This window comes from Alligator sinensis, unplaced genomic scaffold, assembly GCF_000455745.1.
Source record: "Alligator sinensis unplaced genomic scaffold, ASM45574v1 scaffold365_1, whole genome shotgun sequence".
NCBI lineage: Eukaryota > Metazoa > Chordata > Crocodylia > Alligatoridae > Alligator > Alligator sinensis.
This window is the reverse complement of record NW_005842356.1, coordinates 617,412-623,274: the sequence shown is the minus strand read 5'-3', so window position 1 is coordinate 623,274 and position 5,863 is coordinate 617,412.

Here is a 5,863-nt window from a genome sequence, read left to right as displayed (position 1 = left end):
GAGATTCAGCCCGGTGCGGGAGGACTGAAGTCCACTCAGCGCCTGCTCCCTCCTCGGGCAGCAGGGAGGGGGCCGGGGCCACGTGCCCGGCCCCGTCCCGCAGAGCCCGTGGGGGCAGGGCAGGAGGAGAGGCAGGGGCTCGGGGGCTGCCTGTTTTGGGGCCGTTTGAGTAGGGGGCAGGGCTAGACAAGCTTCCGCCCCTGCCAGACATTGTTCCTCAGGGCTGACCAAGAACAACACGGCCTTGGCTACAATCACACGCTCCGGGGGGTCCATCTTGAGAAGGAAATCGATGAGGAGCCGGAGGGGGAGACGCATAAACAGAAACCCCTGAAGTACGCTGAAGTCTGAGACTGCCTTAGAAGAGCCTCTTTATTGACTCGCTTTCACAGGGCCTGGTCCTGGTCGATGCAGTGCAACCAAAGCACTAAGATGTAGTTACTATAAGCTACATTTTGAACTTGCATCGCAGCCTTTGCACCAGGGGTTGGCAATGTTTTTGGCCGGAGTGCCAAGATCACCCTAACCTCCACCCATGGCACGACTTGGTGTGTCAGAGGTGGGGGACCCGCAAGGGGCCTGATCCTTGCTGTTGGAAGTGGCTGCATGCATGCGCCTCCAGATGGATAGCAAGGAAGTGGCCGGGATTGCATTGCCTCAGCCCCTTCCCCACCATGTGCCATGAGCTGCACATGCACCTGTTGCCACCGCGGTGCCAGTGCCAGGGCTCTGGAGCCCAGTACAGCTGTTTGCGGGCACCCGGCTGCCTTCTGCATCTGGCCCAGGCTCTGAGCAGCTATATCTGTTTGCAGCCTTCCAGCTGCCTGCTATGTCAGGCTCTGCACCAGCTGCATGGCAGCAGCAGTTGCATGTGCCTCTGGGCAGAGCCAGGGTTGTGCTGCCCCAGGCCCTTTCCTGGACATGTGCCCAGAGATGCTGTCGCAGCCATGGAACTGGTACCACAGCTGCAGAGCCCCTTGCAGCAGTTTGCAGCCTCCCGGCTGCAGCTGGCCCAGGTTCTGGGTCAGCTTTCATGTGCTGAGGAAAATGGTCTCGCATGCCGTACTCTGGCACGCATGCCGAGGGTTGTCGATCCCTGCTTTGTACCGTGGTCAGGATCTTTCCAGCATAGAGAAAGGAAACCTCTCTCTCACCCCTCTCACATCCAGTGCACCAAATGCCCTGATGGAAAATATGTAGGAGAAACCAAACAACAACTGCGCATCACAATGTACGCACACTGAAAATCTATCAAAGACAAGAATACCCAACTACCAGTGGGGGCACATTTCTCACACGAAAACCACTCTCCAGTCTTTCAGTTCTAATCCTCAAAGGGAATTTACAAAATACCTTCCACAGATGAGCCTATGAACGGCACTTCATCAACCTACTGAATACACAAAAAAAAATGGACTGAATACAGACATTGGATTTATGACACATTATAACCTGCCTAACATCTGACTTCCCAGGTAAACACTCCACTTTTTACCAGATATTTTCATTCCCTTTCCCCTCACCCTGATGTCTCTCATCCGTTGACTACAGCCACTTTCACTGTCCTTCCCCCCTACCTGTCTCTCACCTACTGACCACCTCAATTCACATTTTAACTGGCTGGCTTTCTTGCATACCTACTGGCCTCTGGATGCTGCACCACTCCATCCACAAAAAGCACAGACCATCTACAGACGCATGAACGACGTGTGCCTCCAGCAGCTGGGGGAGCACAGCAGCGGTAAGCGGAGAGCTCCTGCAGACACTGCTGGCACCGACCAGAGGTTGGCGATCACTCGCAGATGCCGCCGGCAGTGTCAGCGGCAACAGGGGTGCACCGATACATTCAGGGGGTGCACGTACACCCACATGCACCCCCTATGCGTCGCCAATGTGAAACACTTCTTCAGCCTGACAAAAGGTGTTTGTACTCAGAAGCTTGCAAAGAAGAATTTTTCCAGCTATTTGAGTTGGTGTAATAAAAGATACCAGATTTATCCAAAGAACCTTGCCTACCAACGTCCTTAGACCAACACAGCTACAACCCACACCCCTCTCTCACTTCTGTAACTCATTTTAAGGAAATTTAAAGAATTCTTCTCTGTTTAATGGTACCAGAGGTTTCCACTCACCATTGACAACATCTGAGATTTATAAAGGCACCAGAACAAGATATGCCAAAGAAAGGACAAATTATGATATAAGCAACCCTTTTCTCTTCTAGCAACACGATCTCATAGATAATTAAGAGTATGAAAGAGAATGCTGGTCTCAGATGTGGGGCCAGAGGCATAAATCCTTGAGGGCTGAGGAGAATGGTCCTTGAAGCACCAGGGGTTTTGCTTGACCTAGAAATGAGGCATCTCCAAAGGAAAGAACCAAACTTTTCTGAACTGTAAAGCCTTTATTGGCTCTACTGCTTTCAAAGAAGATGAAGTAAGTGGTCCTAGTGGTGCAAAAAAGTGCCAAACTTGGGGGAATGTCCTACCTTATTTGTTTAGCGTGTAAGGCTGGGACTATCACTGAAAATAAGAAACTCCTTTTCCTTAGCTGTAGAGTATAGCTCTACGATAATTGTTCTAACTCCTTTGTGACACTTCACATTTGAATGACCATATCTGAAAGCAAAACAGGCCTATGTAACCCTTCTGCTAGGCACTGGATGGCAGTAACAAGGGCCAGATTCTGATTCAAGGGTTTTACGCAAGCTTTCTATTTTGACTCAAGCCCCCATCCAGAAATCTGAGAAAATAAATTATAATTGAGTGTTCCAGAGTGAACAGTCTTCTCCACTCATAAGTAATAGTCGACTATAAGAGGGTTTATTAAAAGGGAAAGGGGACAAATACATAGCCCCAAAGAAAACCTTATCTGTTAAGTAATAGCTGAAAGTACAATTAACAGTGTATTGCAATCACCACCAGACAAACCCAGGGGAGCTAGTAAGCCCAGTCTTCTGGAAGAGGAAATTCATCCAGGACTGCTGTTAGAGGCTCTACCACCTATGCCAGCCAAAAGTGGCAGGTGCTGGGTAGGAAGGCCCAACACAGAGAGCTCTGCTATTCCACATTATCAAGTTGCAACTCTACTCCAGAGACTTCAGCACTAACCCCAGCCAAAGTGGCAAATGCTAGGTAAGGAGGGCCTTGCCTGAATTTGCCACTACTTCACCACTGGGGATTGCTGAGTGGTGAAACCACTATGAGTGGGATGCTGTTCTTCACTGCTGGTACGGGTCACAGCTGTTTCACTGCTGGGTATCACTGCTCCTCTTTAGGTTGCTTATGCAATCTTATCTCCAGGGATCCGGGTTTTCCATTTCTTGCAGAAAAACGGAGAAAACCGCAGATTTTACCTTTGATTGAAGGCAAATAGATTTCTCATTTTACAGGAGAAACCCACAGATTTTGCAGTCTCTGCAGACTGGCAGAGTTCCAGCCTGCAGGAGGCTGGGAGGGAACGGAAGGAGGGTAGTCAGGCAGGGGGCTCCATGTGCATGTATATGCACATGGCCACAGGCAGCCTGGAAGAGCAGGTCCTGCAAGAAAGTGGCAGAGGGTGGGATTGAGGCCCCCATAGGGAAGGAGAGAGGAAGGAGTTGGACAGGGTAAGAACTGGAGATGGGGATGGGGCTGTGACTGCAGCTTGGGGCCCAGAATTGCAGTGTGTGGCCGCAGGGCCCTGGCAGGGGGTGGGGCGGGGCCACAGGTGGCTTGTCTGGGAGGTGGCAGGGGGTGGGGCCAGCTACCCCACTACTGTGCACACTCCCAGGGGGCAGCGAGGACCTATGCCCCCCAGATCTGTGCGCAGGGCAGGGGTGAGGTGGGCTGCCCACTGTGGGCACAGGCAGGGGGCCTGCTCCCCACTGCTGCATGCACTCCCAGAAACCAGGGGAGAACTGTGTCCCCATGGGCGAGTGGTGCCATCTGAGTCAGAGGCCAGTCAGTGATGGGGAGGCGGGGGGGGGGTCCCCCTGTGGTTGATCACGCCAACCAGGAAGTGCCAGCAGCACTCCTGGAAGTGCCAGCAGCGCTTCAGCTGGCACTCCCATTCCCCGGCTGGCACTTGTAAGCAGGGGCACCAGCAGTCCCGCCTGTCCCTCCTGCCTGTCACCTAAACAGGGAGCGCTGCCCGTCAAGGGATGCACCAGCACTCTCACGAGGTGCACAAGCACTCCCATGCAATCCCTGTGCGTTGCCACTCCATGCCCCCCAGATTTGTGCATGGGGCATGGGCACAGGCTGCCCGTTTCAGGCTTGGGCTCCTGCTCTGCTGCTGGGGCCTCTGCACCCAGTGTGCGCAACCCAACACTGCAAAGAAGAGCAGCGCTGCACAGGAAAGCTACTTGCCACTGCAAGCTCCACACTGTCCTGGCAACATGTCCCCTGCAGGTACAGCTGCAGCAGGGGTGGTGGTGCGGAGTTGCACACAGGGGACATGTTGCCAAGACAGCATGGAGCTTGCAGCTGCAAGCAGCTTTCCTGAGCAGCCCCGCTGTTCTTTGCAGCACTGGGTCACACATGCCGGGCTGCAGAGGCCCTAGGAGAGGGCAGCAGGGTGGGAGCCTGAGCCCACAGTGGGCAGTGTGCAGCCCCCACCCTATGCACAGATCTGAGGGGTGCAGGCTGAGGGAGCAGAAGATGTGGGTGGGCGCCAAGGGGCACCGGTAGGTAGGGCTTGGAGGCTTGTGGGGGAGAGTGAGGGGCAGGACCAAGGCTGGTGGGGAGTGAGGGGCACCAGCAGGGCTGGGGGGTGGGGTCTGTAGGGGATATTTCATGGATTTCAGGGGTTTTATCAGAGAGTTTACTTTTTTTTTTTTTTTAAATCAGAGAAAACCAGGATCCCTGCTTCTTTCTTTTAGATGCTGACCTGCCCAACAGAAGACTCCACAATTTTGGAAGAGAAGGATGCAACGAGCTGATTTATCTAGACCTTTACAGTTATACACTTTAACTACAAACAGTAAAAACAAGCACAAGTAGCCCCCAACTCTCCAAACACATGTATTAATGAGAGTATGCAGCAAAGAATTACATAACATTACCATAACAGAACATGTATAACACAAGCAGGGTTACACCTGTATGGCTCACTGCTGCTCTACACACAGAAATAAATGACACAATTGAAAGTTCAAAATGCAAGCTGTACTAGACAAATAGGACCCAAAAAGCAAATGAGAAAAAAAATATATTTTCAAGTGACATTTAAGAAAAGGACCGTGACCTGAAAAAATAGAGACCTACGTGAACTTTCCAGAAGGCAGGAATAGCTGAGAAAGTTCTCATGCTAACCATGTGAAAAAGGGAAGGCCAGAAGCGTAGGGAACAGTATAGAAGTGGCAATGCGTTCAACTGCCAAGAAACTAGAGCAGACCAGTTTTTAAAGAAAACTGAATTACTTGACTTGTTCAACTCAGACCTGAGGAAGAGCAACTTGCATGACAGGATGCTTGCAGACCTTAAAAAAAAAGCAGTGCTTTACTTTAAACTCGACCCACTCCCACACTGAGCCCAACACATGCTTAGAAGAGGCATTGCATTAGTTGAACCTGGCTCACCCAACATCTGTATAGATCAGGCACTTAAGGGGGGCTTTTTTGGCGCTTTTATCTAATAGTTGATTGAATCAGCTCTTAGATAAAAGCATCAAAAAGCCCCACTGAGCACCCAATCTATACAGATGCTGCAGAGCTGGGTTGAAGTAATGCACTGCTTCTAGTAAAGTTTGGGTTTTGTTTGGGTTTTTTTGGGGGGTGGGTGGGGGGAGATGGGAGGAAGGTTAATGTCTGCAAGCAGCCTGAAAGCTTATCTAACTTTCTCCCCACTAATCAATTGGTCTAATAAAAGATATCACTGTGAGA